This window comes from Myodes glareolus, chromosome 22 (assembly GCF_982192425.1).
Source record: "Myodes glareolus chromosome 22, mMyoGla1.1, whole genome shotgun sequence".
NCBI lineage: Eukaryota > Metazoa > Chordata > Mammalia > Rodentia > Cricetidae > Myodes > Myodes glareolus.
In genome coordinates this window covers 55,031,514-55,040,447 of record NC_142047.1, presented here as the reverse complement: position 1 = coordinate 55,040,447, position 8,934 = coordinate 55,031,514, and positions in this window count along the sequence as shown.

The following is an 8,934-nucleotide window of genomic DNA, read 5'->3' as shown; positions in this document are numbered from 1 at the left end:
TGGTTTTTGTCTTGTGAGAAATAAATGTCTTTCCTTCCTCTGATCTCCCTGGTGTTCTGTTCCATTGAGAGCCTGTATGGTTGGCCCTCAGGCATGTTCCAGCTTCCTGCATTGCAGCTGTATGGGGGAGGACAAGGGGTCCTTCACTACAGCATGAAACTAGGGCAGACAGTCACCTGGTAAGCCAAATAAAAGATCCGCTGGCCAGGGGGCCAGCACATTGCAAAAAGCTGGGCCATACTCGCTCTGTCTCGCTCCTCCACTCCTTCTGCGCCTGTGTTACATTCTGCCTGTATTTATCAACCTCAAGTCCTGTGCTGATCTCTTCTCTAGGTGACATTTATCTCCCTTTAACCTTAGCCAAAGTCCTGTTACATTTTGTCTGGCGGCATAGCCCTACACAGAGGGAACAATGTTTCTGGTGGCATAGTCCCGATACAGAGGGAACAATGTATCCAATGTCATAGCCCCAACACAGAGGGAACAATGTATCCGGTGGCATAGCCTGGCCACAGAGGGAACAATGTATCTGGTGGCATAGCCCTGACACAGAGGGAACAATGTATCTGGTGGTATAGCCCCAACACAGAGGGAACAATGTATCCGGTGGCTTAGCCCCAACACAGAGGGAACAATGTATCTGGTGGAATAGCCCCGACAGAGAGGGAACAATATATCCTGTGACTTAGCCCTGACACAGAAGGAACAATGTATCTGGTGGCTTAGCCCAGGCCACAGAGGGAACAATGAAACTATGTATTCAGGTAAGTTGCAAATAAACCACATCTATGCAATGCAATATATGTGTGTTTTGCTATTAATTTGAACTATACTTTAAGACATGACCTATATGGAGTCCATCTATTTTTGTTGCTGCTTTGGGGGAGTGGTTGTTTCAGGGGGTGGCTGGGTTTTTGTTTGTAGATTTAGCTGTGTCTTAAGTCAGTTCTGTATTTTAGTCACCTCTATCATGGTAGGAAAAACAGCTGACTAGACGTGGGTAGAGAAAACTTAAAACTTTTTCCCTTTTTATTTTATTTATTTTTATTGGGGGCGGTTGCATGTGCCACAACATACATGGAGGTCAGAGAACATCTTCTAGAATTTGATTCTGTCCTTCTCCATGTTGATACTGGGAATTGAACTCAGCTCATCAGGCTTGGCAGCAACCACCTTCACCTGAGGAGCTGTCTTGCTGACCCATGTAGCTTTCTATTTTAATCAGACAAGTTATTCCATTTATATTTAATGCAATGACTGTCACATCCTGTTTAAGTCTGTCACCCTGTTCTTAGTCATTACTTCCCACTTCTCTCTCAGTCACGTGACCATTACAGATCCTTTCTTGCTCCTCTACCAGCAGTTAACTGTTCAGTACAGCATAAGCCTGGAAGCCTCAAAGCCCAGTGCTACTTAGTGCTTCTACTCCCTATGTGGACAGGACAGTGTTACTTCACAGTCGAAGTGTTTCTGTGTGCATCAGACTCCATAGAGGCTATTGTTCTCACTGTCAGTGTAGATGACCAATATTGATCACATAGAGCTTCTGTAGCACTTTTTCCTTCTTCCTTTTAGTCTCAAGTACTACAGATTGAACCCAGGGTGTCCTGCATACTAGTCAAACAGCCCCTTTTATTACTCTGTCTTGGCCATTGTTCTATTGCTGTGAAGAGACACCATGACCACAGCAGCTCTTAGAAAACAAAGTATTTAATTGGAGTTGGCTTACCTTCTGAGATATTTAGTCTGTCTTCATCAAGGTGGGAAACCTGGGAGAATGCAGGCAGACATGGTGCTGGAGAAGTAGCTGATAATTCTACATCCTGATTAGCAGGCAGCAGTAAGAGAGAGACTCTGGGCTTGTCATGAACCTTTGAAACCTTAAAGCCCACCCCCAGTGACACACTTTCTCTACAAAGGCCACACCTCCTAATTCTTTCCAATAGTACCGCTCCCTGATGACTAAGTATTCAAATACATGAGCCTATAGGGGCTTTATTATTCAAACCACCACATTCTTTAGTCACTTGTTTTACATTTTCGTTGGAATCAAGATATTTAGCAAATCCATTGCCACACATACTTAGGATATATAGAAAGCTATCAGCTATAGTTATCACCTTATACAACAGGTCTCTTCAACCTTTCTCTCCTACCTAGCGGAAACCCTTTAACTCTCAATGCTTCCCCCCAAAACTATCCAGACCCTGGCACCACCAGTCTACCCCTCCCTCCATAGGTAATGTTTTTCTGATTCCATCCATGGACAAGTGAGATCACGAATTATTTGTCTTTCTGTGCCTGGCTCATTTCACTTAGCACAATGCTCTGTAGGCTCACTCCTTCTCACGGCTGCAGTCTCCCACCTGGGGTTTCATTTTCTCCTACTCAGGTAGCACTATTGGCTCGTTCCCTCTGTGCAGGTCTATTCATGCCAAACCCCTTGGGTTTTGTTTGGAAAAGATGTGATATGTTTTGTTTGGTTTCAGCCTAGTTAAAGGATATTTTCTCTGGGCACAGAAATCTAAGGTAGTTTTCTTAAGCTATTTAAAAATATCTTGCCACCGCTGGCTTCCCACCAGACCATTTTCTTTCTGCTGCCCACGCCTGCCCACACCCATCATGACTAGTGCTCAGCAGCTGGAGGGGATACAGTGCCTTCAGGCACTGCAAAACACTGTGGGAGAAACCCGGGAGAAATGGGAGTGGGCTCAACATTTTTTTTTAAAAGGACATGGTAACCAGACGTGGTTGGGCCATCAGCTGTGGCACTGAAAACATCACTAAAGGAACCAAGAACTTATGAAAAGAAGCCAGCTCCCTGGGGGAGAAACTTGAAGAAAATGCCGCTGAGAGCAAGGCATTCAGCTGTGGCTTTGTGGCAGGAGGCAGCAAGGGAGTGGCCCTGGTGGAAGGCACAGCAAAGGACTAACTGAAGGGATTTGGGGGTGGGGGGAAGAGCTGACACAGGGAAAGCAGAGTAACGCTCTTACTGTGAGTTAGTGAGGTGACTCGACTGATAAAGGCACCTAGAGCCACACGCGACAACCTGAGACTGAACCTCAAGACACAGATGGTGGCAGGAGAGAATCAAGTCCGTGTCCTCTGACCTCTGTACACACACGGCGGCATGCACACCTACATGTGCACACATTCACTAAATAAGTGAATGCAGCAGTACTTTTAAATTCCCTTATCACTTGTGACAGAAATAGGTGTGAGAATGAATAAGCTTCATTCTGAAAACCTCCATATGATTTGATTCGATTGATTTTTTTTTTTACCTGATTTGAATTTTCCTCGGTGTTGAGGTTAGAACCCAAGGCCTACTCCTGAGTGCAAAGTGAGTTCCTTACTTCTGAGCTTCCTCCCTCCCCGGCACTAGCCTCCACTTCTGCACGCAGCCATCTCTGTCATAAACCACTGCACGTAAAGGCACTGTTCCAAGGTGTTAGTAACATATCTGTGTTTTTAAAAGTAAATAATCCCATTGCTTTTAGTCTAATTATTGACCAATATAACCGTAACTGTTTACTACCCTTATTAAGGCACATCCTTTGAGTCTTTTAGCTTTCTTTCTGGTCTTTCACAAGATAGGATCGCAGCACATTCAGTTTCTGGTTCTCTGTGGTCACCATCCTATGCCAAAAACAAAATTTAGGAAAAGAAAACACAGAAAAAATATATTTTATTGCATATTTATATTCATTATTTGAAGTCACTTTCAAAGTATATGCAATAAATTCAGTTACACACAGAAACATATTGTTCATTTTCAAGAACCATAAAAAAGTCTTCTTTGTTTACAAAACTTTACCATTCTTTTTAAATCACATCACAATGTAGGGTTATGTGTATATAGAGAAAAACTAGATGGCTTGGGCAGTGGAGGACTCTGTAGTCTGGATTTTGTTCATTTCACTTCCACTGGGCTAGTTCCTTCAAGTTTCCTGAATGTAATTTTAAGTTCAGAGAAATTCTTATCCTTTTAACAAACCGTGATACAGACACTAAGGTCTTTCAGAGGAAGATTTGGTTTTGAATGGACAAGTTCATCTCTATTCAGGCTGAGTGTGTAGGCCATACTCTGGGGAGATGGAGGCGGGAGGCTCGGGAGAGCAAGGTCATTCACGACTGCATAGTGGGTTAAGGCCAGCCTGGGAAGCTTGGAACCCTGTCTCAAAAAAACAATTATATACGTAAAGGAGTCAGATACCACATGGGAAATGCATGTGAAAGTTGGCCAGGCTGTCAAGGACTAAGGAGAGATGTAGGCATGGTGGCTCATACCTGTGATTCTAGCACTTTAGAGGCTGAAGAAGGCTTGCCTTGAGTGTAAGTCATCCTGAGCTACAGAAAGAAATCCTGTCTCTGAAAAAAAAAAATCATCTAGTGACTTGGCGTGTTCTCTTCTTTATACGGGAAACACAATCCCTGCAGAAAATGGCAAATGAAGTCCATCAAATAAAGCAACAAAAATCAGAGCACTTCATGGAACATAGATCCCAGGCCCACTTTTAACTCACAGAGTAGCAACAACCGACAGATTGGTCCACTCCACCGAGCCTGGTTCTCGACTTGTCTTCCTCTTCTTATCTGAGAGGCACATGACTGAGCAGTGACATCTTTTGTTCACTTCCCTGAGTCCTTCCCAGGTGATCAGGTCATCTTCAGATGCTCTGCCCTTTCTGACCTCACAGAACTGCAAGAATCTCCATCCTTCAGCAGGCCCATCCCTTCACCAAGGATCCTCATTCTAAACCTACTTCTTCTCTGGAAGCTTCTCTTCTTGAGACTTCTGCTAGGAGCTCACTTACCTGCTCCTTCCTTCCTTCATTGTCTAGTTCTCCACTCCTCAGCAGTCCCTGGGTTTGACTTTGAGGGCAGCGGGGAAGCATGTGCCCAGGACATGGAGCTGAGCCCAAGTTGTGTGCAGCAAAGCAGAACCCAGCAGAGTCAGCTTGTGGCGGTTAAGTCAGAACTGTGGCCTTCAAGCTGGACTGAAGGGGCAGGGATCCCAGCCTGATTAGGAATCGTTGTGTTGGGGAAGAGGGGAGAGACATGTTCTGCCTGTGATAGGAACAAATCAGAGCAGCCTGGTTTCTGGACCAGAGGAGAGCATCCCCAGCAGGTGGACCACAGAGGGGGAGAGTGACTGTTTGATTGGTTGGAAGACTCAAGGCACAAAAGACCTCTTCAGTCTCAAACTCCATCCCCTATCAATCCCAGCATTCAAAGTCCCCCGCTCTTCACCCCCACCCCCACAAGCATGTCCTGTCAAGCTACTCTGGCCCTTTGAGGAAAATGGGCTCTTTGCATTTTGGGTTTTTGGCATAGCTGTTCTTCTAATACTTTTTTTTGGGGGGGGATGATATGATAAAATCTGTAGCCCAGGCTAGCATTAAACTCTTTATGTAGCAAAAGATTATCCTGAACACCTGATCCCCTATCTCTACCTCCCAAGTTCTGGGGTGAGAAGAATGGGTCAGCACACCTGGTTTGTGCTGTACTGGATCCAGCGCACGGTTTCACCCACTCTATGAAGTCTTCCTGTCAGCCCGGCCCCTGCACTGCATCATAGGTCTGGATTTGGGTTTTTCCTTATCTGTCTCCTTTAGGCTGCTCTGAACCCTGTCAGTCTGGAAACTCTCACCTTTAATTTTTCAGATTTTTATCACCATCGGCTTGAAAGGTTTCATCCCCTCCATTTTCTCCCCTCCCCCACTGTATCATGGACTCTTATCCAGATGTTGACTCATCTATACTTCCCCTTGCTCCTCTCCTCCTCTCTCCTTGATCTCGCTCACTCATTCCTGCTCTGGCTGTAACCAAGCGGAAGACCCAGCTTTAAATTCTAACTCTACCTCGGGGGTTTGCTCAAGCTCTCCGGGCCCCAATTTCTGTACAACAGAAAGGATAGTCTCCACCTCGTGGGTGCCATGGGAATTAAATGTGTCTAAACAAGAAATGAGAATAGGGAATGTGGAAGCCAGGGGTGATGGTACACACCTGTTAATGCGGTACTCAAAAAAGCTGAGGCAGGAGGATCACCACAAGTTTTAGGCCAACCAGGGTTACTTAGTGAGACACGCGTACATGCACATGGGACGTTGCCTGGTTCGTAGAAAACAATGCGGTTCTCACCTATTGTAACCTTTATTACATATTTCACCCATGAGTTTACTTGGGTTTGCTTGTTTGTCTGTCTGTTTTTCAAGAGACAGGGTATTGCTATTAGCCCTGGCTAGCCTGGCACTCACTGTATAGACCAGACTAACCTCCACCTTGCAACAATCCTCCTGTGTCTGCCTCTCAAGTACTGGGGTGATGGGAGTGTACCACCACACCCAGCTTGCACATCCTCCAGTGTCTGCTTTGTATTACTAACACCCTCTGTGATAGTGTTTGTTACTTATGCTCAAGCTTGACTAACCAAAGCTTCTAGCAGCCTTCACATGGTACCTGTAAGGCAGTCTGCTTTACTAAGTAGCTGTGCTGTGTGTTCTAGGGAAGGGGCAAAGCCCAGCCTGTGTAGTCTTTCTCTTGGATATTAAAACCACAGAGTTGATGACCCTCAGGGCGAAGCCTTAGGGACCTTGCAGGAACTGGCGCCAGCCCTGCTTCCTGCACCACTCGGGTGGGGAACTCCTTCAGTCAGGGATTTCCTATGAAAGTCTTTGAAGGAGGCTGCTGTGTGGGAAGAAGTCATCTTGGAGAGCAAGCATAGGGACTCATGTTCAGCAGGCAGGACTCTGGGGTCCCCTGGTGTTATCCTGGGGCCAGGCCCTGGTCCTAGTGTCTGTGGCTTGTGATCTTCCCCGGGCAGGAGGGAGAAGAGGTTGCTCAAGTTCCTTTTCCTGTAAGCCTGCTTTCTGTACTCAGCCATCCCTTCCCCGGGCTGGAGCCCCCGGAAGCTCCCCTCTAGCTGATGTGAGGTAGTGACACTTCCCCTCAGGGTCCCTCAGCATTTTCCCCATGGGACTTCAGCAACTTGTTCAATTTTTCCTCCTGATGTGGGGTGTTAGTGCCAGGAGTCCACACCGGCTTCTGCACTCCCCACCTTTTCTCATCTTAGACACCAAACCCAGGACCTTGGGCATACTTGGCAATCTCTTGATCACTGAGCTATAGCCCTGGCCCTCCTCTGTTTACAAAGCACAGATTTGTTTGTTTTCCTCCACAAAATAGAAACTTGATAACTGTTGTGGGTATCCACCAGAGAAAACTACTTAGAAATGGGTTTAAGCCAATAGAAAGTCTTTATTAGTCAGCCAACAACTACACCGGGTGTTCAGGATCCCAGGGCAGCACTGAGTTTTTCTCAGGGTGAACTTTTCAGCACACAATCACATCCTGGGTTGACGCACTTCAGTTAACAAGAACAGTTAGCCAGAATTGGAACTACAGACTCCAAAAAGCAAGATTAGTACTTTTAGAGACTTTTCCAGAACTATAGGCTTTGATGGATTAAGTCTTTGTTTTCATTCTGACAGGTGGTGCTGTCTACCTGCTGAGTTTTTATAGCCTGACCGGTACTTCCATCATGGAGTCAGTGGTACTAAGGTCTGGGGCTAGTTACAATAACTATATTCTAACTTGACTTGGACCCATAGTCAACACCCGCCGTGTGTCAGCCTCAGAGAAACTGATCAAACCATGTGTTGTCCACACATCTACCATGGTTGTCCTGTTTGGCATTGGCCAGAGTCTGGGTGAAGACTGTGGGACTCCAACTCCACGTGATTAGTCAAGCTAGCTGACTTCAGACACGTCTTTTTTTTTTTTTTTGGTTGCCACGACTGGCCCTTTTCTCCTGACTTCAGACTAGGTTTGATCAGCAGGTTTAGCCAAGCTAAGTCAATACAGACCTAAATAAGTCAACTTGTTTGGGCAAAACAAATGACTATGTCTATGACACAAGTCAAGCAGAAACTTCCCGGGCAACTTTCCTAGGTTTATCAGCCCGAGGTTCCAGCGGCTCCCACCCAGAGCAGAGACAGCCTACCTGCCTCAGCGCACGTTCCCAGTGACACAGACTTGGTAATCTCGCTTTGACTCAGCACCCAGCCTAGCCAGATTAAAGCTCCTTGAGAACATCTGATCTTAATCTCACAGCTGCCTCTGGTTCAGCAATACAGTTGAAGAAAAAGAAAGAGAAAAGAAACTCTCCCTTATCTGGGATGTGAGAGTTGAATGAAATGCATCCTTTTAATCTTCCCAGAACTCTCAAACTCTCCAGATAAGCCTTGGAAGTTCGAGCAGCAAGCAGCGTCTGCCAGGCTTGTGCGTTTTAAGGCTGTGAAAATGTCTTCTCTCCTGTTCACTTATTTCACGAAGACTTCTTGATTCTCAGATCAATAAGTAACTGCCTGACCAGAGAGTGTGTGGCTTTGGGCAAGTCACAAGCAGCTTCAAGTTCTGCTCTCAGACTTTCCCAGCCATGTTCCATTAATGTCATCTTTGAGGATGAAGGTGGTGTTGGGGCAAACACAATCCGTCCTTGAGTTGCAGCAGGACTTTTCCAGGCACCCTGTGGGGTACAGCTGCTCAGTGGAGAGGGCAGGTGGCCTGGGTCCACCAGGAAGTTAAGCTTCATGCTTTGGGGTGTGTGCTTTTATGCTTCTGGGCCTCTCCTTCCTCGTTTCCATAATGGGGGTGATTAAGTGGGGTGATGGATGGAGAGCGGACAGAAATAGATGCTTAAGTGGGAGCTCGCTTAAGCTGCCAAAGTGACAGCAATCAATCACAAGCCCTTACATTCGTATTGTGTGCAGAGTTCCAGCAAGGATAAAGCACAGCTATTTCAACGTACACATATGCAACACAGACATGTCTATGCAGGGAAGATTTATGTTAAATATATGCATTGGAGAAATGCGTAGACACAAACCTATTACATTCTGCCCACATAATTCTGAAAGATAGAAGTTGAGT